The 21949-nt window shown below is 45.7% G+C and overlaps 2 long non-coding RNA genes across 3 annotated transcripts in view; both read right to left on the bottom strand.

Annotated features, from left to right (window-relative positions):
• Gm46038 overlaps window positions 1-3775 on the bottom strand; it is a 31188-nt gene extending 27413 nt beyond the window's left edge. The window contains exons 1-2 of the long non-coding RNA XR_001778545.1: window positions 3710-3775; window positions 2874-2976 (exon numbers count right to left, since the gene is read on the bottom strand). This is a non-coding gene — a long non-coding RNA (predicted gene, 46038). The remainder of the gene's footprint in view (window positions 1-2873; window positions 2977-3709) is intronic.
• A 1081-nt stretch (window positions 3776-4856) lies between these two features.
• On the bottom strand, window positions 4857-19951 carry Gm39159. 2 transcript variants are annotated; one of them, XR_870322.2, is made up of 3 exons: window positions 17692-18985; window positions 5749-7787; window positions 4857-5434 (listed from the first exon to the last, which is right to left on the bottom strand). It is a non-coding gene; the product is annotated as a predicted gene, 39159 (long non-coding RNA). The 2 variants fall into 2 exon arrangements; XR_870321.2 differs by lacking the exon at window positions 4857-5434 and adding an exon at window positions 19631-19951 and having other exon boundaries at window positions 7064-7787; window positions 17692-17853.
• Window positions 19952-21949: the final 1998 nt, after the last annotated feature.

Raw genomic sequence — 21949 nt, 5'->3', positions numbered from 1 at the left:
ACTTGTTCTACATACCAGTGGCGTGGGGGATGGGCTGGAGCAGGCTCTCTCAGGCTTGGGGAATGGCGGCAATCACAGGCTCATCAGTGTCCTTGCTAAATGCTCTTTGCCTCCAGGTTTGAATGAAGGTCATCACGTCTTACAAATATATATGAATGATTCAGATTCAAATCTCAAACTCTGACTTTCGAAGGCCGCATCCCTGTGCAGCTGCCAGGATGAGCCGCTGTAGGCTTGACCCACCCCTTTTAAAGCCTTCCTCAGGATCAATAGCTGTTACCTCAGTAGCCCTGGAATTCCATTTCACCCCCCCCCATCACATTTCTCATTGCTCAAGGGCAGCCAAAGGTTCCCTTCTGTCTCCACCCCTTTGTGTTCCAAGAAAGCAATCAGTGGGGTGACTATTGTGTGCTTCCAAGTGCTACTCTTTTGGGAACCACTGCAGTAGAGAATCATCCCTCCTTCTTTATAACAATCTCCTGAAAGTCAACAGCTAGGGCGTGGCTTTGGGGCATCAGGAGTTAAGATCTGATCAAGAAGCACTCCATTCTCTCTTTGTTCCAATCCTCCAAGCATGAACCCTTGAACACTGAGTTTGTCCTGAAGGCTTAAAGTGGTTCTCAGTCTTCCTAATGCCGTGTGACTCTTTACTGTAATTCCTCCTGTCATGCTGACCGCCAACCATACAATTATTTTCGTTGCTATTTCATAACTAATTTTGTTATTGTTATGAGTTGTAATGTGAATATCTGTGTTTTCCGATGGTCTTAGGCAATCCCTGTTTTGCCAAAGGAGTTTTGACCCACAAGTTGAGAATTGCTGGCTTAAAGGGACTAGTCCCCATCCATGAAAAACAAGGTCTAGAGGGGACAGGCCAGCTGGCCATAGCTGTGGGCATTATGAATGCACTGGGGGGTGAGGTGGCACAGCAGGGAAGACACCTGTACCAGCTCTGAGGGTCAAGTGAGGATTCTAGACTCCAAAGCCTTATGACTCCATTCTTTGGCATTATATTAGAAATGACATTGTACTTGGGATATAGACTTGGGATCTAAAGAGCCAAGGACGGTGCCTTGGAATGGAGAATGGGCTGCAAAGCAGTGCCTTCAAGCCTACGACACAATTAAGGAAAGAGAAATTCTTTCTGTTTGATCGTGACACAGGTCCCTGTCGTAAGTATTCCCTGCAGCTAAGTATTCCCATACATCTCCTGACAGTCAATAAGCAGCCGGACAGTGCTCAGAGCCAGAGAAAGTATCAGCCCCCTCACACAGCCCAGTGGTCAGGACGAGCTGAGTTTTAAATTACCTCAACCAATTTCACAGCTAGCCTCAGAACTGAGGTCAGGGAAGGGGGTCAGGAAATAGTTTTCTTATTTAACCTGGTGTGTGACTTTTGCAAGCCACTTGACTCCTTTGAGCTCCCCTGTCTCATTTAGCTTACATGTACCCTCATGTGCCTCAGGTACCCAACCCATCTGTGCAGAGGATGCAATCACACCTATTGCATGTATGTAAACTGTTGAACATACATAAGTGAAGTCCATGACTGTGTCTGACGTTTCTGCATGCTCATTGGCTCCTGCCTGGGAATTCCTGCCAGGTACAGCAGACTGTCTTAAAGTGTTCCCTTCTTTTGCCCACCCACTGTCAGACTTCACCTGTAGGGCATATGGGACTGTGCTACCAGACAGGCATAAGAACTGCTAAGGCTGATTGAGCTCAAACCCTGGCAATCTCAGAAATCAGAGGACGGCAGGAGTAGAACCACTTCCTATCTGTCTCTGTACCTGGTCTGGAACACGGAACCACAACACCCAACTGAGAGGAGCATAAGCAGTTAGTAGCGTAGCACCTGGAATTCTTCCCCATGCAAATGAGGTATCTAGATAGCCTTAGCCTTCAGCCAATGACCTTCCTTTCCTGGGTATTCTCACTTCCTTCCTGCCAGAGGTATATAATCCCTGGTTCATTCCGAATAAAGTGTATGCACCCAATAAAGCAATATAAACAAGCTAAAATCATCTCCGAGAGCTGCTTCATTACAGGGTGCCACGGGGAAGGCACTCACCTAAGAGTCATACTTAAGACTCCCTCCAGTACTCTGTGCTCACTCTCAATCAGGTTGGACCTTGCTCATCTCGGGCTCCGCCCACCTGGTACCCAGAGAGGAGACTGGAAACCACAACATTCTTTCCAGTTCCCCTTCCTGTCAGGCGTGCAGCCCTGAAGGAAAACACGGGCTGTGGGCTCCCTGTTCTGTCCTTTGCTGTCTATATAGTGTCCAAGAAGAAGTGACAGCTACAGAAATGCTTCCCGCAGAGTCCCTTTGTGGTCAAATCACATATTCCCTGATTGGGACTCTAACTTCTACAGGGTCTAAAGCAGGATCGCTACTTTTGTATGTCCGTGAGATCACATTTGTTTGCTAAGGCTGCAAAACTCCACAACCTGGGTGGTTCAACTAATAGACCTTTATTTCCTTACAGTTTGGAGTCTAGAAGCTCAAGCATGTCTTGGACAATGTCCTCTGCGGTCTTGACTCTGTATGTGTCTGTGTGTCAGTGACTGTCCTAGCCTCTCTCCTTCTAAGGACACTTGTCATCTTAGATTAGAGCCCGTGATGACTAATTTCATCAACTTGACAAGATTGAGAATCACCTAAGAGTCAAACCTTTGGGCATGTCCGTGAGGGACCTCTAAGACTGCTCTAGTTGAGGTGGAAGACCCACCCTAAAAGCGGGTGACACCATTCCGTGGGGTGGGCTCCTGTCTGAGGAGAAAGGAGGACATGAGCTTAGCACCTGTGCTCAGGGCTTTCAGGACAGATGCTCTGAGGAAAGAGCATCGAAACCCATCCCCATAGTTACCCACCTCTCACAGATTACCATCCCAGTGAACCAGCTGTGTCTTGAGCACATCCATTATAGCTCAATGCTCTTGATGCGGTCCTGATGCTGGCGGCACTGTCGTCTGACTGTGGAGATAATGTGCTGGCTCAGACTCCTGCTGGCCAGGACTCTGCAGTGACACACTGCACCTTCAAACTGTGAGCCAAAACAATGCCCCCTCGGGCTGCTTTTATCTAGTTTGTGTCCTAGTAATATGGAAAAAAATTAAAGCAGGACTCAACCCTTTAAGTATCTGATCTCCAATACAATTATATTCAGGGGCACTGGAGGTTACACTTCAAATTACGAACTCTAGAGGGAACATAGTTTAGCCCATAAAATGTTCTAGTCAATTATTTGAGAAGGGCTTACTGAGTGCTGACATGATAGACAGCACATATGAACAGGGCATGGTCAAGGTTAGTGTTAAGGAGCTGGTTGTCTTAAACTCGATGTGTGAGCCTTCCCAAGGGCAGACAAGAGTATATAGGAGTGGGGGTGGGGCATGAGTCTCTTATTGCTTGAATAGCTGCAGGTGTGCAAAGTGGGTATGCCAGACTACCTTCAGGTATGAAGAAAGGCATCCCCCTGCTGAGGGATCCCAGTGGACACAATGGTAACTTGCCTCTGCGATGCCCACTGACAGAGCTGTGCTCTCTGCACTATCCTGGGGCCTCCACTCCTACTGGGATCAGAATTGAATTGATGATCTTAATCCAGTCCAGTCCCTGGGGATTCTATTCGGGTGATCTGAGCTGAGCTCAGAGATCTCTCCTGTCCAAACCTGCCGCAGGGATCCCAAAGAGCTCAGCCACTTACCAGCCACGGCAGGCTGGAGCCCTGACTCCCGGCCTCACATCCCAGTTTCCTTCTTTCTTCTCACACTGTTCCTATTCGACAAAGCACAGCTTATTTAGCTTTTGCCTCTTCAAACAACCTACAGCACACAGCAGATTCCTGCTTTGTGGCAGCGCCTCCAGCATCAGAACAGAGCCCAGGGCATTGAGCCATTTGTTGAGCAAACCAGTGTGCTTAGGGAAACTGTTAGTTACTTGGTAATCTATGCCAGGTGGGTAAACATGGGGGTAGATTTGGACACTCTCTCCTCAGTGACTCATCTGTACTTTAAATATTGCAGAGCCATGCCAAGGTCCAGCTCACTTTGCTCTTCTCTTTGTCTTAAGAGGATGAGGTCTTCATGGTCTGTGTAGACACAGGATCAATTTCCATCGCTTTCTGTTGGCTCTACCAACCAGCAATGGGGAAACAGAAAGCCATCGACCTATGAAGGAATAGCCTCCGCTCACCCCTCTCACCCACAGCTACAGGGGTATTTATCACATAACTGGTAAAATCTCTGCAGAAACTAGGTGTGCAAAAATTGTAATTTTTTCCTTCTTCCCCCCTCCTCCATCTTCATCTTTTCTTTTCATGAGCAAAACCTTGACATCTTTTGAACATACCGTGCTCATGATTACAAATATAATGTAAAGAATGCTGTTCAAAAAAATGTTCCCATGAGGGTTGGAGAGGTAGTTTGGTGGTTAAGAGCACTGGCTACTACTTTCTTCTGGAGGACCAGGACTAGGTTCCAAGCACTCACACAGCAGCTCAATACATTTGTAACTCCAGTTGTGGGAGGGTCTTACTCCCTCTTCTGTCCTTTGTGACCATTGTATACACATGGTGCAGACACATACATGGAGGCAAATACTCATACATAGAACACATCAATAAATAAACCTTTTCAAACGCACAAATATATGAGTTGCTTTATACATACATATATATTCACGTGTAGATATTGAATAAATATACAGTCTTCTACACACACACACAAATCAAGAATGAAAGAATATACCAGTAGACTAAGATTTGAGAACAATGGTGGTAACTATTTAACTAGGTTTTTCATAAGCATATATTATATATATATAATAAAATTAACAATGTTTCCTTATTTTTAAAGAACAAAACGTTTATTTCACAATGACATGTCACAATCAGGTTTTTGGGATAGAAAAAGAACATAATCGTCTTCTTGAGGGTGACTCTGCCTTCCACTTTATTGTTTGCTCTCTGTCGCTCACTCAACCAACTGAACAGGACAAACTGAAACAGTGACACGGGGTCGCCCACGCTCGTTCCTATTGCACTGCTCCTGCCAATGATTGACCATCCTAAGGGCGTGGCTGAAGACTGACGCCCTGCTGCGCAGGCCTGCCCTGAGAAACTGGTCCCCCGCATCAGAGCTGCTGTGAAACCTCCGAAGCCTTGCCACAGCTGCTTTGCGGCTTCCTGCTTTCTCCCCAGGGAGAGCATGTCTATGTCTGCCATCTGTCCCTCCTCAGGGCTCCATCCAGCATGCTCCAGGATGTGCTCTAGCGCCCTTCCGTCCTCATCCACCTGGGCTCCTGCTTTGTGTTCTGGGCTTGTGGCACGGGCCCATAGGACTTTTAGGGAGTGGACTATGGACACCATTGTGTGCGGGGACCAGTTGGCCAGCTGGTAGATGTCTCCAAAGGGCTCTGAGCTGATCTTCCCCTTAAATAGAAAAATAGATTTCTCCTCTGGGGAGTTTCTCTACTCCGTCTGGACACATCTTCTGGTCTGCTCATCGTGACTTGGAGAGCATACCGTGAAAACTCCTCTTCAGACTAACCAGCCGTGGATACCCCTCCCGGGTCCTCTCCAGCACACGTTCATAGCTTTCCCTCCTGTGTTTGCATCTCCATGCTTCTGCTCTGACTCAGACTCGGGCATTGCTTCCCTCATCTGCCCATTTGAATCTCATCCATTCTGCAAATCCTCTCCCAGAGGCCATTATCCCATGACTTCCTGCCACCACACAAACTCACCTTTCCCCCTTATACGGAAATTCTCACATGGTTTGAATATATGCAATTTTCTTAAAAAAATGACAGTCTCAAATGCAAGGTAAGAAGAGACAAGCCCAGGTGTCTGACAGCCTCCTCTCCCTATTCTAAAAAAAAAGAAAAAGAAAAAGAAAACGGCAAAATTGGCACTTAAATTCGGGAATTTATCTTCTTTCTCTGACGGAAATGGTAGACTATATCACCGTGGTGTCCTCCAGACACTACCTAGACACAGTGACAAATTTTCAGGAAAACTGCCTCAGAGTCTCTCCTCATGACAGGAAAGAGTAGGAGTTGGAGATAATGAGGTGCTCCATCAACAACTCAGAGTCTAGACAGAGAGATTTCCCACACAGGGTAAAACAAAACTCTGAGCCATAGCACTTTCTCAAAACGGGTTATGGTAAAGGAAAGGGTTCTACGCTGGCTCCTGGGCAGGAATGCCTGGCTTTGGGCCTTTCTTCTTGTGGAGGGCTGGAAAGGGCCCAGAAGTTATTTGCCTCCCATGGAGAATTTCAGCTCTGTAGGTCTCCGTTCTCCTCAGAGTCACTGGCTGCCAGCCCTTGGGGACAGAGGGAGCATAGTTCACAAACAGGGTTCCACATGGCCCTTGAGTATGGACAATAATGACATCCCAGGACCAGCTTTGAGGAGGGTTATGTAGTTTTGAGGATGGGGGTGGGGACATCCAGGGTGGGCAAAGGTCATTGGCTGAAAGCTAAGGTCCTGAGATACCTCATTATCATGGGAAGGCGTTCCCAGAATCTCAGGTGCTAGCTGAATGGGTTCTTATCAGGAGAAAAGAAACTGAACCTGTAATCTCTTAACAAAGGTTTGGTGACATTCTGAAGGTATAGGGTGTGGGGTCTGGGGTCCCCGAGGTTGAGAATAGAAAGCCTCACTGACAAAGGGAGTCTGCTATTTTTGCACCAAGCTTAGAAGGCTATCTGGACAATGGTAGACTTCAACCTTAATTAGCAGGGCAACAAGCACCCCTGTTTTAAGCCCCTCAGCTCTTAGCCATCCTCTGTCCATTTCTTGGGACCTTGGAGTCCATTTCTGACACAAGGCAGGCTGCACTGCCCTTCTGTCTGTCCTCTAGGAATGTGCTGTGATTTTTGTCCTCTGATCTCCTTTCTCGGTGCTAAACTGTGATGGATTTTGACTTACCATTGTTGTTTGAGGATCACCATAGAACATGTTTAAGTGCTCAATCAGTTGGTTTTATTTGGAAGACCCTTGAATGTTTAAGAAGGCCAATTTCTCAAGTCAATTACCATATACAGTAAGATTTCAGTAAAATTATAAAACAGGTATTTTAATAAAATCATCTCCAATTTGTTTGAAAACAACATGAGACATCAAATAAGAGTAAAAGCCTGAGAATTAAAGGAGAATGGACCTTTAAGGCCAGATATGAAAACGTGTCCTTTTGGCCCCCACAATAAAAACAAAGCGAACGTCAGCAAAAACTGCACTGGGTTTAATAGTGTGGTATTAGTGGAACAGCAAGGAAAACAAAAGAAGATTTAGACACTCAAAGGAATTGACTTGGATGCTCTGTTAGTCAACTTCCCTGAGCAAATTCAACCTCAGAGAGGAAGGTTTACCTGGGCTCATGGTTTCAGAGGTGTCAGTCCATGGCCTCTTGGCTCTGCTGTGTCTGGGCCCCGTGATGAGGCAGAGCGCCATGTCCGAAGCACAGGGTGGAGAGCAAAGCCACTCGCCTCACGGGATCCAAGGAGCAAAGAGAGAAGGAAGGGCCAGAGACAAAATGCACCTCTCAGGCTACCAGTGACCCGTCTTTCTCTCCAGCTAGGTCACATCTGCTAAGGATTACACCACCCAATAGCATGAAAATTAGGACTCTATTAGTGGGCTAATCCACTGGCAGTCCTCCTAATCCAGTAAGTCCCAAAGGCCTCACCTCTGACCTCTGTTGTACTGAACACCAAGCCTTCCACACGAGATGCCAGGCAACTGGTCAGGTTAAGGCCGTAACAGATGTTCTTTCAAAGCGGCTAGAGAAAAATTAAGAATGATGATGGGAAATGATGGCAAGCTGTTTGAAATGAAGAGAAAACTAAGTTGTAGAACTCTTTACATTATAGTAGACTATATTGCAAACAGACTGGATGCGTTCTGAATTTGACCTTTGCTCTAAGGAACCATGATCAGTATGGCAACACTGGAGGTAGAGGAACATTTTAGAGGCGGAATCTACTGGCACATTGTCATAACTCTTCTGATGCTCTGGCTATTTACTCGGGGACGTCTTATTCCTGAGAGCTTTTATCATTGTGATACCATCTACTATGATGTGACTCAGTGGAAGGGGCCCTCACCAGATGCAGTGCATTGTTGCTAGACATGTATCTCACCTTCAAACTGTATGACTAAATGAACCTTTTTTATTTTTAAATGACGTAGTCTTAGGCATTTTATTATAGTAGCAGGAAACAAACTCTCTCTCTCTTTCTTTGTCTCTCTCTCTCTCTCTCTCTCTCTCTCTCTCTCTCTCTCTCTCTCTCTCTCTCTCTCTCCCTCTCTCTCATGTGTCTGTGTGTGTACCATACTTTAATGGTGATTACCTTTTGGTGGTAGCAGATAGATAATTTAAATTTTCTCTCTTACCTTTTATATAGTTTACAAATTTCCCATACACAATCTTTATAGACAGAAAACATACTTTGTTGTATCCAACCATTTTCATAACTGGATTCTTAACTAGATTTCCAGTTCCCTAAGGCCCTTTGTTATCACACAGATCCCCACCCCCACCTCCCTCTACTCCTGCAGCCCAGTGTGATGATGTTAACACAGCAGCCCCCGTGAGGTGAGGTAGGCAGTTGTTCACAGGCTGCCTTCTTGAGCTTCCTTTACTTGTTGTTTGAATCCAAAGCATGCTTTAGAAATACTAAATTTCATCTGAAATCCATTTTTAAAAATCTGAGTATGAGCAATATTACTGCCTGCTCCGTGGCAGGAAAGGGGAGGAGAGAGACAGACAAAGAGGGAAGGGAAGGGAGAAGAGAGAGGAGAAGGAGGAGGGAGGGGGAGAAGGAGAGAGAGTAGTGAAGGAGGCGTGCTTAAAAGGGTTAATTTCCAGCCCTGTAGGCCACCTGTTCAGCATCTGCCACATGGCCTTCAATTCAGAAGGCTCTGAGGTCACCAACTCAGGAAAGGGATTTTTGTGTCACAGTGACTAGACACACAAAGACAGGGCCAGTGCAAATAAGACATTCCCGTCCACAGATAAACACTTCTTAAGCAGCACAGACAATGTTGATAGCCTTTTTCCAACAGGACTTTTTTTTAAATTTTTCTTTGTAATTATGTTTTTATTGACTTTTCAAAGGAAACAACATATAATTGACTAAAAGAAACCGAGGTAATAAAAGCAAGCCAGAAACTGTCTGGAGGACATGCATATCTAAGGCATGATGCCTGTAATAGGAAAATCTATTCTATTGTGCTGAGATTATGTAATTACCTACACACACTGCTTCGGCTGTGGGGGGAGCTGGCTGCTGGGACGCCCAGTGCTGTGAGGAGACCCAGCCATTTTTCCAAATGTGTACATCCTCCTGTATTGTGAACTCTGGGTCTCAACAGCCCTTAGGAGCTCTGAATTCTGACTTCTGCATCAAAGAACTCAGGAGCATGTTAGTGGTGGTGGTGGGGCAGGGCCATAAGGGGTCCTCAGCAAAGTATTTAAGGAGTTGTCCTGATAATGCTGCACCTCATATCAACTACTGGACGAACACACACACACACACACACACACACCTCAAATAATCAGTACATAGAAGCCAGGATCCAGTGACATAGTTAGCAATGTGGCCTTGTTTTCAACATGCTTATCAGTATGGTTTGATTAGCCAATCTGGAAGGCTGATCAAAACGATGAGTAGAGTTCAGAAAAGAGTGCTGGGCTGCAATATGTGCATGCTCTGTCACCCATTATTGAAGGATTTTTCTGTTTCTCAGGCCCCTGATTCTATGGCTTTGAACAACCAGGCAGCGATGTTGAAGAGAGTGTCTGTCGTTCTCTTCAGACACTAGGGTAAGGAAACGTTCAGAACTCTGACCCTGACGAAATTAGGAATGGCAGGCCGATCTGATCTGTGAGCTAATTATACCTACTATTTTCGGGACAAAACGGCACTCTAAACTGAGCTTGATAGAGTGGGATGAAGAGCTGAATATAACAAGACGTTTAGTTTCCATACATGTTCGACCCTGCCCTTAAGCCTGGAGGTCAGTTGTACAACCCCGAGAAAGATGGGCAGGCAGTAAAGAATGGCTTTGTAAAAAGGGCCAGGGGGACACAGAGTACCTTGCAGACCCCAAGAAATGACTCTTCGGCTGCACACACAACCGGCAGACCAGAAAAAAGTAGTCTGCTTCCTTTTGCTTGGATTAGAGTCCAGCCAGAAGGCAGTCTAAGGGGAAGAAATGAACACAGGTATTTCCAGTATATTAAACGCATGGACTCGATGCTATGAGACGGGAGATACCTGATTGGACAGCATGTTACCAAAGCATAGGGGAGAGAACCCTTCTCAGCATGAGCATGCTCTAAGCTCTGCAGACAGTAGTCCATGCTCGCCCATCATGCTGTAGGTTCAGCAGCCTTTGACAGCCCTGAGCTCTTCAAAGGAATGGGGCCCTGTGCCTGGAGGCCATTCTGTAAGTCTTGTGTAGGCAACCATTTCCAGTCCCAAGTAGTCAACCCTTAACATACTATATGGACACAAATATGGTGTGTGTGTGTGTGTGTGTGTGTGTGTGTGTGTGTGTGTGTGTGTGTGTGTGTGTGTGTGTAACAATAATAATTATCAAAGAACACATGAGCCCAAGAAGGAGTGGGAGGGGAGGGGGAGTTGGAGGGCAGAGAAAGGGGGCACGTGAATGGCTGCCAATACAATGTGCTCACATATGAAATATAAATAATAAACGAAAAGAAGCATTTTCCTATCTTTTCAGAAGTCCCTTCTCTTCGCTCGGATACCCTTTAATGAGGGTGTAGCCTTTCACAGGGCTGCGGCTTTTACTGATCTCCCTGCACAGGCGGTAACCCAAGGAGGGAAAGCCTACATGTGATGGCCCCAAGGATCTGTCTGTATTTCCTCCATGGGCAGATGGCTTTCTAGGCTTCACTGCTCAAGAAAAAAGAGAAGAACTATCAGGAATTGTAGTGATTATAAAAAACAAAAACAAAAACCAACCCTACCTCGTGGGTACAGAGACCACAAACCCTAGAACCTGCAGCTATTCCCTGGGCATTCCCCCTCCAGCCACCACCCCCATCTCTCTTAGATTTCAGAGTTGAATAAGAAATGTCAGGAGAATGCCGCCCAGTACTGGGATGGGGGCTGCTGAGACCTTCACAGTCCAAGGATAAACACAGGGTCCCTTTCAGCGACGTTAACTTTTAAAGAATATTCAAAGTAAACTTTCTTTACATTTTAAAATGTTTATTTGTTCTATTTTGTGTGTGTGCATGTTTTGCCTGTTTGTATGTACGTCTGTTCACCAGGGGCATGCCTGGTGTTCAAGGACGTCAGAGAGGGCCTGTGCAATTGAGTACCTTAGTTGTAAAAAGTCATTGCCCAGACTAGCATTGTGGCACCCCCCCCCCAGCCCCGCATGCATTCTTCTAGCAGCTTTATAGCTTCCAATTTTGCATTTAAGCATTTAATCCAATTTGGAATTCATTTTTTGGACATGGTGAGCCTGGACCCAACTCTACTTTGAATGTGAACATCCTTTTGTCCCAACCTCATTTAGTGAACAGATTCTTGCTCCTCGATGTATACCCCTCACACCTCTGTCGTCACGTTGGACTTTCCTAGACTAGCGAGTCTGCCAGCGTTTACGCCCATGGGACACTCTTGTGACCCCAGCGGCTTTGAGATCTAGCGGCATGATCACTACAGTTCTGTTCCTCTCTCTCTCTCTCTCTCTCTCTCTCTCTCTCTCTCTCTCTCTCTCTCTCTCTCTCTCTCTCTCTCTCTCTCTCTCTTCTCCATATTGCTTTGTCTGTTCAGGGTGCGGTTTTGTTTTTCTTGTTCTGTAAGATGCGGTAGGGATCTGTAGCTTGCTGTGGGCAGTATATCAGCGGCTCGTCTCATTTCTGTGGGGAAATGCCTGATGCGAGGAACTTAAGGCAGGAAGGGTTTGTTTTGACTTAGCGTTTTTGAGGATCCAGTCTACTGTGGCAGCAGGAGCTGGAGGCAGCCGTTCACGTGGCCACAGACGCGGAGATATGAACGCTGGAGCTCAGTTCACGTTCTACTGTAGATTCAGACCGGCACCCCAGTCTGGCACCACAGGGCTGTCCACACCCAGGGTAGGGCTCCTTTCCAACTCCCTCAGAGACACCCCCAGAGGTTTAACTCCTGTGACTCTGGAGCCTGTTAAGGTGACAGTCAACATTATGGACCAAAAACATTAATTCTTTCAATTCATAAACCTGAAATACATTTGCATTTAAACTCCCTCTATTCTCCCACGGGCAGGCCTTGGCATTTTCAAGGGGCCCTGAGCCCTACGTATACTGGATCGGGTTAGTGCAGGCTGAAGAAAAGAAGTCTGGCATCAGCGAAGGAGAGTTTATAGACCAGGCGTCCAGGAGGGGAGAGATTAATTGTTAGGCTCTTACACTGGAATGTCAACAGCTAAGTTCTAAACACATCTATTCTCTCTGCACAGATCTATTTTTAAAGAAATCCCGTTACAGGCTTCCTGAATGGCCCAAATGTTCCTTGGACAGCTTACAGATGTCTAGCTCTGTCCCTCTTCACATCGGCAAAGGGGCCAGGGAGTGAGCTGCCACTGCCACCTCAGGGGAAGTGCAGAGATAAAGCCAGAGTTACTGAAATAGGAAACAGATTCTCCTCCCCCTCCCCTCTCCCTCTCTCCCTCCTCCTTCCCACCCTCTCTCTTTCTCTCTCTGTGTGACTGTCTTTCTCTGTCTCTCTCACACACACACTCACAAGCACATGCACATAGCAGGGAGAGAGTGCACACATGCATGTGTTTTCAAAGTAAAAACTAGCTACCAGAAAGACGCTGTGCAGGACAGGAAGGTGAAGATTTTCTAAAAACGACCAACCTTGACCTTTGCTCTGACCTCTGCTGTTCCCCAACAACCACTGGCCCAGCGCACTTTCCCATCCTCATCTCTAGTCCTCTCTGCTCCCCACCCCACCTCTCTCTCTCTCTCACACACATACACACACACACTAAATATAAATAAATAAATAAATAAATAAATAAATAAATAAATAAATGTAATTTCTATAAAACTAAAGACAAAAAAAGACCAATTATTGTTCGGTTTGTTTGCTAGCTCAGTGAAACAGGGTCTCGTCCCGTAGCCCAGGCTGGCCAGGACTTCCTATCCTCTTGTATTGTCTTCCTGAGTTCTGGAATTACAGGTGCATGGTACCACTTCCAGCATCTCTGTGGCAAGTGACATTGTCATCTAAAATGCACATGGCTGCCGCTCTGAATGTGAGATGATGTTTGTACTGCCTGGCACACAGTATGCATTACAAGATTCGTTGCCTTCCAGGGGAGGGAGAGCAGGGGTATAATATCCTATAGCCCATGGGTTATCCTGTGGGCCCATAAGTTATCCTATAAGCCCACAGTTGCCTTACTTGCTCACTGTTCATCTTATATTCTCCATTTGAGTAATTACTCTTTTTTTTGAACCTGGCAAAGGTTTTTCTTCTTTCCTTCAAATTGCTTCTAAATTTAACCAGAGCACCTTTTGACTCTTGCTTAGAACGGATTTGGCCTCTCAATATAATACTTACACCTAGCACAGAAAAATACAAAGCAAATAAGACAAGTGATTAGCACAGATTGGTGGCCTGGGGTTTGTTGTTTTGTGTTGTTTTGTTTTGTTTTGTTTAAATGCAGTTTTAGATAGACTTTTCCTGCTTGAACAACAAGAAATCTAAAGTTGAGAACCCTGAAATAAGTCTATGAATTACTTCAAGTTTTCAGCACATGGTTGGGTGCATCTGGTGGTGGCATGGCATTGAGGACCTAGCCAATGGCATGTCATGATGGTTCACAGGAACCTTCTAGAAAAGGAGGGAGGATGAGTTAGGGTGCTCCAAGGCAGGAATAAAATAGAACATGAAACCATACAGCAACTGTTCGCTGTCACAGGAGACAAAGCAAAGGCCTAGACAGGTAAGGATGCCTACCTAATCCTGAGGGACAAAAGTCCATGTGCCATTGTTTCCTATGAAATGGCCTTCGATGGGGCACTAAGAAACACCATGGTCGATGAGGTGCTACCTATTTCTGCAAGGCTCCTCTCTCTTCTTTATTCTGGTCTGGTCTGGTCTAGTCTGGTCTGGTCTGGTTTGGTTTGATCTGGTCTGGTCTGGTCTGGTTTGCTTTTGAGGCAAGGTCTTTCACTGTAACCCAGGCTCTACTTTCAGGGGACGATGTCCTGCAATCTCCCCTCCCCACACTTCACACTGCACTTCATGACAAGCATGGCAGACACTTACCTGTCTCCCCTAGGAGAAGGTACGCTCCTCTGTCATCTTTGTCTCTGGGTGTTGAGCACAGTTCTTGGAACAGCCTCTCCAGAGAACACATTGTCTTAATAACAGCCATGCTCCAAAGCTGGGGTTAAAGGTAGCCTAGCTTTTCCAAATCTTACCTTCCTGTCTGAAGGTACCCATGGAACAGAACAGGTTAAGAGTGCCACACGACCAAGAATAGCATACACATTAGTGTTGTGCAGTCCCACAACACAATAACCACTTGCAGTGTATCAAATATTCACAACCATTTAATTCTGCAGCAAGTCTGCAGACTAGACATTTGCTCCTCCATTTTTGTACATAGTGGAGCTAGGCTCGTCCATATTAAAAAGTGCAGCCATGGGCCAGGACCTTGCATGGCACTGCTGTTAAAAGTAAGAACCTGCTATTTAGTCACTTTTGCCCTGCCTTTGAAATGTGGGTTTTTCTGCTTATGCAAGCTGAGGCTGGAACAGACAGCTTCAAGCAAAATTGTCACAGTGGTTCTCACGAACAATACCAAGGTGAGTTGACTAGAGTTCTATTTGCAAAAAAGATTAGGGTGAGATTTTTTTTTTTTTGTAAGCAGAGGGAAATGTGCTACTTAATAATTAAGGCCAAGATCAAATTTGGGTTGACAAATCTTAACCACACATTTATCGTGAACAGGAAACCATCTCCTCCAATGTTAACCACAGAGCAAACCAGCTATGCAACAAGAACATTCCGGTTCACTTAAGCAGAAATCAAGGGCACCTGCTTTAAAATGCCCACCGGTGGGCATTTTTGTTTGTTTGTTTGGTTTTTTGGTCAAGTAGATGATTTTCCTATTTCTTATAGAGTTGGGCATATTTATTTGGACACAGATGGAGGCCACAGAACAGGACAAAACTCCAGGGGCATGTGTACATGATGGTGGGCTTCTGAGCTGGGAGCTGTAGCAATGCTTGTGGGGTCTCAGATCATCACATCTTAGGACTCATCAGGAATATTTGACTTTCCAGTTCTCACAAGACACAGCAGCCATGAGGATAAACCAGCACTCAAGGGGCAGTTCTGAGGGTAAACTCAAACGAAGAGGAGAGCCCAGCATGGTAGGGACACAAGGTGCCAAGAAATGTCACCCACACTTCAGGAGACCTCTGAGACCCAGGCACTCCCAACAGCTGGGAGACTGAGATTCTAATACTGCAAGATTCTCAATGAAGGTTCCGCAACTCCACCAGAAAGATGAGGTTGGATACTGTTCTGTGGAATAGAAATGCCAATCCAACTATTACAGGCACTTCTCAGGAGAGCAGTTCTCATGTCACTGGGCCCAGCTTCTATGACATCTTGGATTTTGTTGTTGTTAATTGTTTGTTTGTTTGTTTGTTTGTTTGTTTTGAATTATTCCTCTGGACCAATGTCTCATCCTTTCCTGACTATTGTTTATCTTGGGTTGTTGACACGTCCTTTGTCTCTTTTCCTTTGGCTTCCGATTGGGTTTGGTCAATGAGAGGGAGCAGCAGAGGGTGAGAGGAAGGAGAGGTCAGAGCGTTTGTCTCTGGGACACTCCTGACAGCCATCTCCCAGTGACTGCCAGTCTGTGGCTCCAGGTCCAGCCCTCAGTTGTAGCACTGACTTCCCAGGGCGCAACAGCTCTTACTGTTGCCAGTTGTCTGATTCTTCACCTCTACCTGTTGATCACCCCCTGTCTCTGGCCACCTCTTCAAAGGCAGCCATTTTTGCTAAGCTCTCTTCCATTACCTAGTCTGAGTAGGCCACCTCAGGGGAAACCAATCTATACAACTAAGATCGACTTTGATTTCTGAATGAAAGCTGAATTCATGTGAAAAGCTGGTTATCCTTGTGGCGAACTCTCTGACTTCAGGCAATCTCCACACTCTCCACAGAAACAAATACAAAGCCACATGCCCTGAAGGCTTCTGACCTCTGTAGCCCTCAGGTCAAGACCTTTTCACTTCCCAGTCTCCCTAGAAAGACATCCTGCAGTGCTACTCTGCTTTATAGACCAGTATACCCACACTGCTTTGTGTCTTAGAACCCTGGCAGAATCCTTGCCCTTCCTTCTCTTTTCACTCCACCCCCTTCCTTCCTTGCTTCCCTCACACCTCTTCCTCCTCCCTTCTGCTCTTCCTCCTTGGCCTGATTTTGCTCCAAGTGGTCCATCAAGGAATTCTAGTGTTACCTCTTCACATAATGACACTTTTAGACATATGAAGGAGTCAAGCAGTAATAGTTAGTATGTTGATTTAGCCCAGCCCACAGGCAGAGATTCAGGTTCCTAGGAAAGAGACAAGAGGAAATCCTAACAGCTCTCAAGCCAGAGCAGAAACCTAATCACAGACTTTGGATTGAAAACCAAGACCAAAACCAGTTTTGATTTCTAGCGAGCATTATTGAGCATCAGTAGAAGGTAGCTTGGAAGCTACTAGTGTGGGGGGGTCTGCTGTCAGAACTGGAGCTTCTCCTGAGCTGGTGGATTGAGGTGTCATGCACTTCCTCTCAAGAAACTGAGTCAAGGCGGTTTGGTAATTTGAACCTGTCCATAGATCATTCAAGATGGAAATTTCTTCAAAGGTGGTCTAACACACAGTACTTCTCCACTCAGACCCGACATTGAGAGATAAGGATAACTCCGTCAGTAAATACTTGTTGTGGGAACATAAGGATCTTAGTCCATAGAAGCCACACAATGATGCTTTATCCTTGGGGAGGCAGAGGCAGACAAATCCCTGGGGTTCTTGCTCCAGTAGTTCTGATCTAAGCATAAACCAAGACTCCCAAGCTTGTCCTCTGGCCCTACATACACACACACACTCACACACACTCACACACACTCACACACATACACATACACACACTCACACACATACACATACACACTCACACACACTCACACACACACACTCACACACACACACACTCACTCACACACACACAGAGAAAGAGAGATGCACACACACAGAGTACATACACACATGCACATACATATATGTGCACACACACAACACATACACATATGGACACTCATATGCATACACATGCACACACATACATGTATACATACTCACACACACAATAAACAAAGCATGAGTAGCTTTATATCATCATATTATATAATCCAAGACTGAAGTAAGGATCAACACTAGCTATGTAATGAATGCAAACCAGTAGGGAGTGTATAGAAAGGGTAAGCTTTGGGAGTAGCAAACCACCATGTAGCTTTTAGCATTACTATCAAACACAGGAGAAACACAAGTGACCTAAACACATCTATTCCTTCAAAGCAAGCAATTGAAGGGAAACTACAGATGTGAACAGCATTGAAAATGGTGAAAACAATTGTTTGTATAGTACTTACCTTTCCTAAAATACTCCCATCAGAAGCCAGGCAAAACTGAGTACTAGCTCGGTTGAATATCTCACTTAAAGCACAGATAGATGAATCTGTGCCATGCAGACAGATGGCTCAGGCTCAAACATCATGGCTAAGCTGTGACTAGCCTGTCATTCATTTTCTTGCCTGGGGACCAGAGAGAAGCTGTGTTGAAACTTAGGTGTGGCAGTTAAAAAAGCAATGTGTGTGACTGTCCCCTTGCCCAGCGCCCTCCTCAGGAGAAGCACACATTGCTGGAAACGCCAGTCATTCCAACTTAGGAGGACATGGAATTAGTAACAAACCATACATGACTAATGTATTGGCTGATGACATTCCAATTTACTTATCGAGTTATCTCCATGGGTTACGGGGACACTTGTACAAATGACCTAATTGTTACTTTTTCCCAACAATTACCTGAGAGGACATGGCCTCAGTGCCAACTCTGTAATCCACCCAATGAGGTGAAGCTCCGACAATGACATCACCAAACATCAGCTTTCAAATTAGCTCAAGAAAATGAACTGATGTAGCCATGTGTGTAAATAGTTCTCTACCCTGCTCAGTCCCTTACTTTTACATCAACCCAATGATAGGCTCTTAGCATCCCTGGCATATATATGTACTAATTAACTTCTAACTCAATCCTAGATGATTAAATAACAATATTATGCAATTTTAGGGAGTCCTTTTATATTGGGCAAATCTTCAGACATCACAGCTGACAAACATTCAACGATTAACATGTTTAAGTCACCATGGCTTTTATTCCTCTATAATTAATCCGCTCAGCATTAACTGAGAGGCACAAAAACAAACTGATGCTCTAGGCCACTGAACATCAAAACAATCATGGATAGTTTGAGCCTATTCAAATGAAGAGGAGTGGAAAGTTCAGATTTATCATGATCGCACCCCTCTGGAACTCTATTCCTTTATCACACTATTTCTGCCTGCACCAGACCTGAGTTCCATCTCAGGAGGCAGCTGCAGCTGTCATTCATAGCTTGAAACCCACAGGGCACTAGTGCCAGACCTTGTGATTTGCAGAGGAGCTGTTAGATTGATCTCATTAGGAGCAGGGATGCTCCCTCAGAGGAAATAAGCCCATGATTCCAAACACTGTGGTGATCACTAAGACAGTCAGGATGTGGGACAGCCAAGGCAGAGATTAAGAAGAGATGGTGTAGCCGAGTAGTGGTGACGGATGCCTTTAATCCCATCAGGCAGAGGCAGAGGCAGAGGCAGAGGCAGAGGCAGAGGCAGAGGCAGAGGCAGAGGCAGAGGCAGAGGCAGAGGCAGAGGCAGAGGCAGAGGCAGAGGCAGAGGAGGCAGAGGAGGCAGAGGAGGCAGAGGAGGCAGAGGAGGCAGAGGAGGCAGAGGAGGCAGAGGAGGCAGAGGAGGCAGAGAGAAGCAGAGAGAAGCAGAGAGAAGCAGAGAGAAGCAGAGAGAAGCAGAGAGAAGCAGAGAGAAGCAGAGAGAAGCAGAGAGAAGCAGAGAGAAGCAGAGAGAAGCAGAGAGAAGCAGAGAGAAGCAGAGAGAAGCAGAGAGAAGCAGAGAGAAGCAGAGAGAAGCAGAGAGAAGCAGAGAGAGAGAGGCAGAGAGAGGCAGAGAGAGGCAGAGAGAGGCAGAGAGAGGCAGAGAGGCAGAGAGAGGCAGAGAGAGGCAGAGAGGCAGAGGCAGAGGCAGAGGCAGAGGCAGAGGCAGAGAGGCAGGTAGGTCTCTGTCCATAGATTTTCTGGTCACTGGTTACCCATGAACAATTTTCTAAAAGGTAAATGATTTACTTCATGGTATTAAAAACAGAAACTGAAAGTGAAAGGTAGGATGGTTCTGGGTCTTAAGATACCCACCCCCCTCAACACATATGCACCTCACACCTGAATTTGCCTCCCAGGAATTCTCAGAGATAAACACTCACCTTGAGGAATTGTCTGGGTAACTGAAAGATGGCTACGGAAACCCAGGGACACTCACCCTGGCATGGCCCACCTCCACTGAGCACTGAGTAAAACATTAATTGTTTGCACGCAGCCCTGAAACTGGCCACTATGGCTGTCAGAAGAGAGCCAAATAAGCCATTCGACATGCTGCTGGGTCAGAGCAATAGCAACTTCACAGGTGAAATGCAGCCACCAGAAAGTGAAAATATCCCAACGTTTTCCATAGACCCAGAACACAATGTAAAGACTATGCCATTGGAGGAAGTGGGCAGAGAAGGGTGAGATCAATGTCCCCGTAACCTGTGACATGGAGGATGCTTACAGTTTTGCTCTGAGATGCTTTGCTGGAACAACACTGTTTATGGTCCCAGTTGCTGCCATAGGGCTTAACAGGAGTCGTGACCACAATGGATATTGAGTTGAATATCAATGGAAGCCCACACGTCACATCTTTTTTTCACCCCTCCTGTAAGCTCGTACCCTAGAACCCACTCACCTTTCCCTGTCCCTTGGCTATGCTCCTGTTTCTTTAAACTTGGGAAGGACAACTGAAAATTTCCTATGCTCAGTGGGTTTCCTTCTTACTACAGGAAGACATTATTCTTCAGAATTCAATGCCTATGGCTAGACTCCTGTGTTTCAGCTCTTCACTAAAAGCTTTGCTTTGATAAAATAGTTCTAATCAGAATGTCAGTTATCACCATGGAGAAAATTATTCCCTACAAATCTCTCTCAGAATATGATGGTCAGGTCCTGAGGGGACATGTCTGCTGAGAAATAGCAATAGTATTTTCACAAAGAAATTGCTACTCTAAATGTACTCCAATCCATTCTTTCCATTTACTGTGGCAAATTCCAGTGTGAAAACAATTTGTAATGTAACAGACAGTGTGTGAGCAGTGCAATCCAACAGGAAGTGAGTTTGATGTTCCTTATGCCCATCGTCTACTTGATTGATACCTGTTATATGAGTTAGTGTTCTCTAAAGGAACAGAATGATAGGATGAATATATATATAAAGGAATTATTATATTGCCTTTCATATAATGAATATATACATTAAAATGAGATTGTTATATTGGCTTAAGTAATACTGTCTGGGTAGTTCAGCAACGTCTATCTTTCCCAGAGAGATTGAGAATCCAATAGTTGTTCAGTCCACAAGGTTAGATTTCTCAGGAGCCCAAGTCTGGTGCTGAAGGCCCGAGGATTCCTGGAGAGCTGTTGATCTTCAGTTGGTATGGGAAGCCTGAAGAGTTGGTTCAAATATTTATGAAGGACTGCCACAGTAACAGGAAAAGGGGAGGAAGAGAGGAGAATTCCCTTCGTCTATGTCTGGGCTGCTGCCAGATGGTGCCCCCAAATTAGGACTTAAAGTGAGTCTTCCTGCTTCAACAATCTGACCCAGGAAATCCCTTACAGGAGGACCCAACAGCTTGTGTTTTAACAGATACCTGATCCAGTCAACTTGATAATCAAGACTAGCAATCCCATGTGTTTGGTCAGCATTCAGAGAGGCAAAACTGAGAGACTGAAATACAGTGGTGTTGGGAGAATCTCTTGTGCACTGTGTAAAAGCATCACCTGTCAATAAAGAGCTGAACAGCCTACAGTAAGGCAGGAGAGAATAGACGAACCTTCCAGGAAGAGAGGAATTCTGGGAAGTAGTCAGATGTGGGGATTTGCCACTGAGAAGCAGAGAATGCAGAGGAAGTCAGGTGTGTGAAAGCCTCTGTGTCCTTATTTGGGAACTGGGAAGGACATAGAAATGCCCAAATGGTTACAGAGTGGGAGGAGAAAAAAAGGGGAGAAAAAATTTGCTAGGGGGAATTGGTGTAAGGGGCTGGCAAGTCTGAAATCTCTAAGCAACCAGACTGGCTAAAGGCTCAAGGGAGAGCTGATGTTGCCAGCCAATTCTGAAGGCTTTGTGGACTAGCACCCCCTTTCCTCTTTAGGTACCTAAGTCTTCTCCTTCCTATGATCTTCAGCTGATTGGATGAGACCCACACAGGTTATGGGAACTGATCTATTTTCTAAAGTCTACTGAGGTTAAAGGCAGGTATTTGCCCAAAACCTTGGTTCAAAGTCTAGATGGGATGATGAAAAATTAACCAAAACAAATAGTGATAAAGCTGAAGGAAGCATTGCTGGTCTGTCTGCCAGATGCTATCCGCTAAGCTATCCACAGAGATTTGCAGGGGCTCTGGCCTGGCTGGAGCGACCAAGGATGCACTCTCCAAAGGGGAGAGGAGAGTGGGATCAAGATGGCCACTGCTCTCTTCCTCAGCTGCTGCTAC

The sequence above is a fragment of the Mus musculus genome, chromosome 8 (assembly GCF_000001635.26).
Source record: "Mus musculus strain C57BL/6J chromosome 8, GRCm38.p6 C57BL/6J".
NCBI lineage: Eukaryota > Metazoa > Chordata > Mammalia > Rodentia > Muridae > Mus > Mus musculus.
This window is presented reverse-complemented; position numbering and strand designations above follow the sequence as displayed.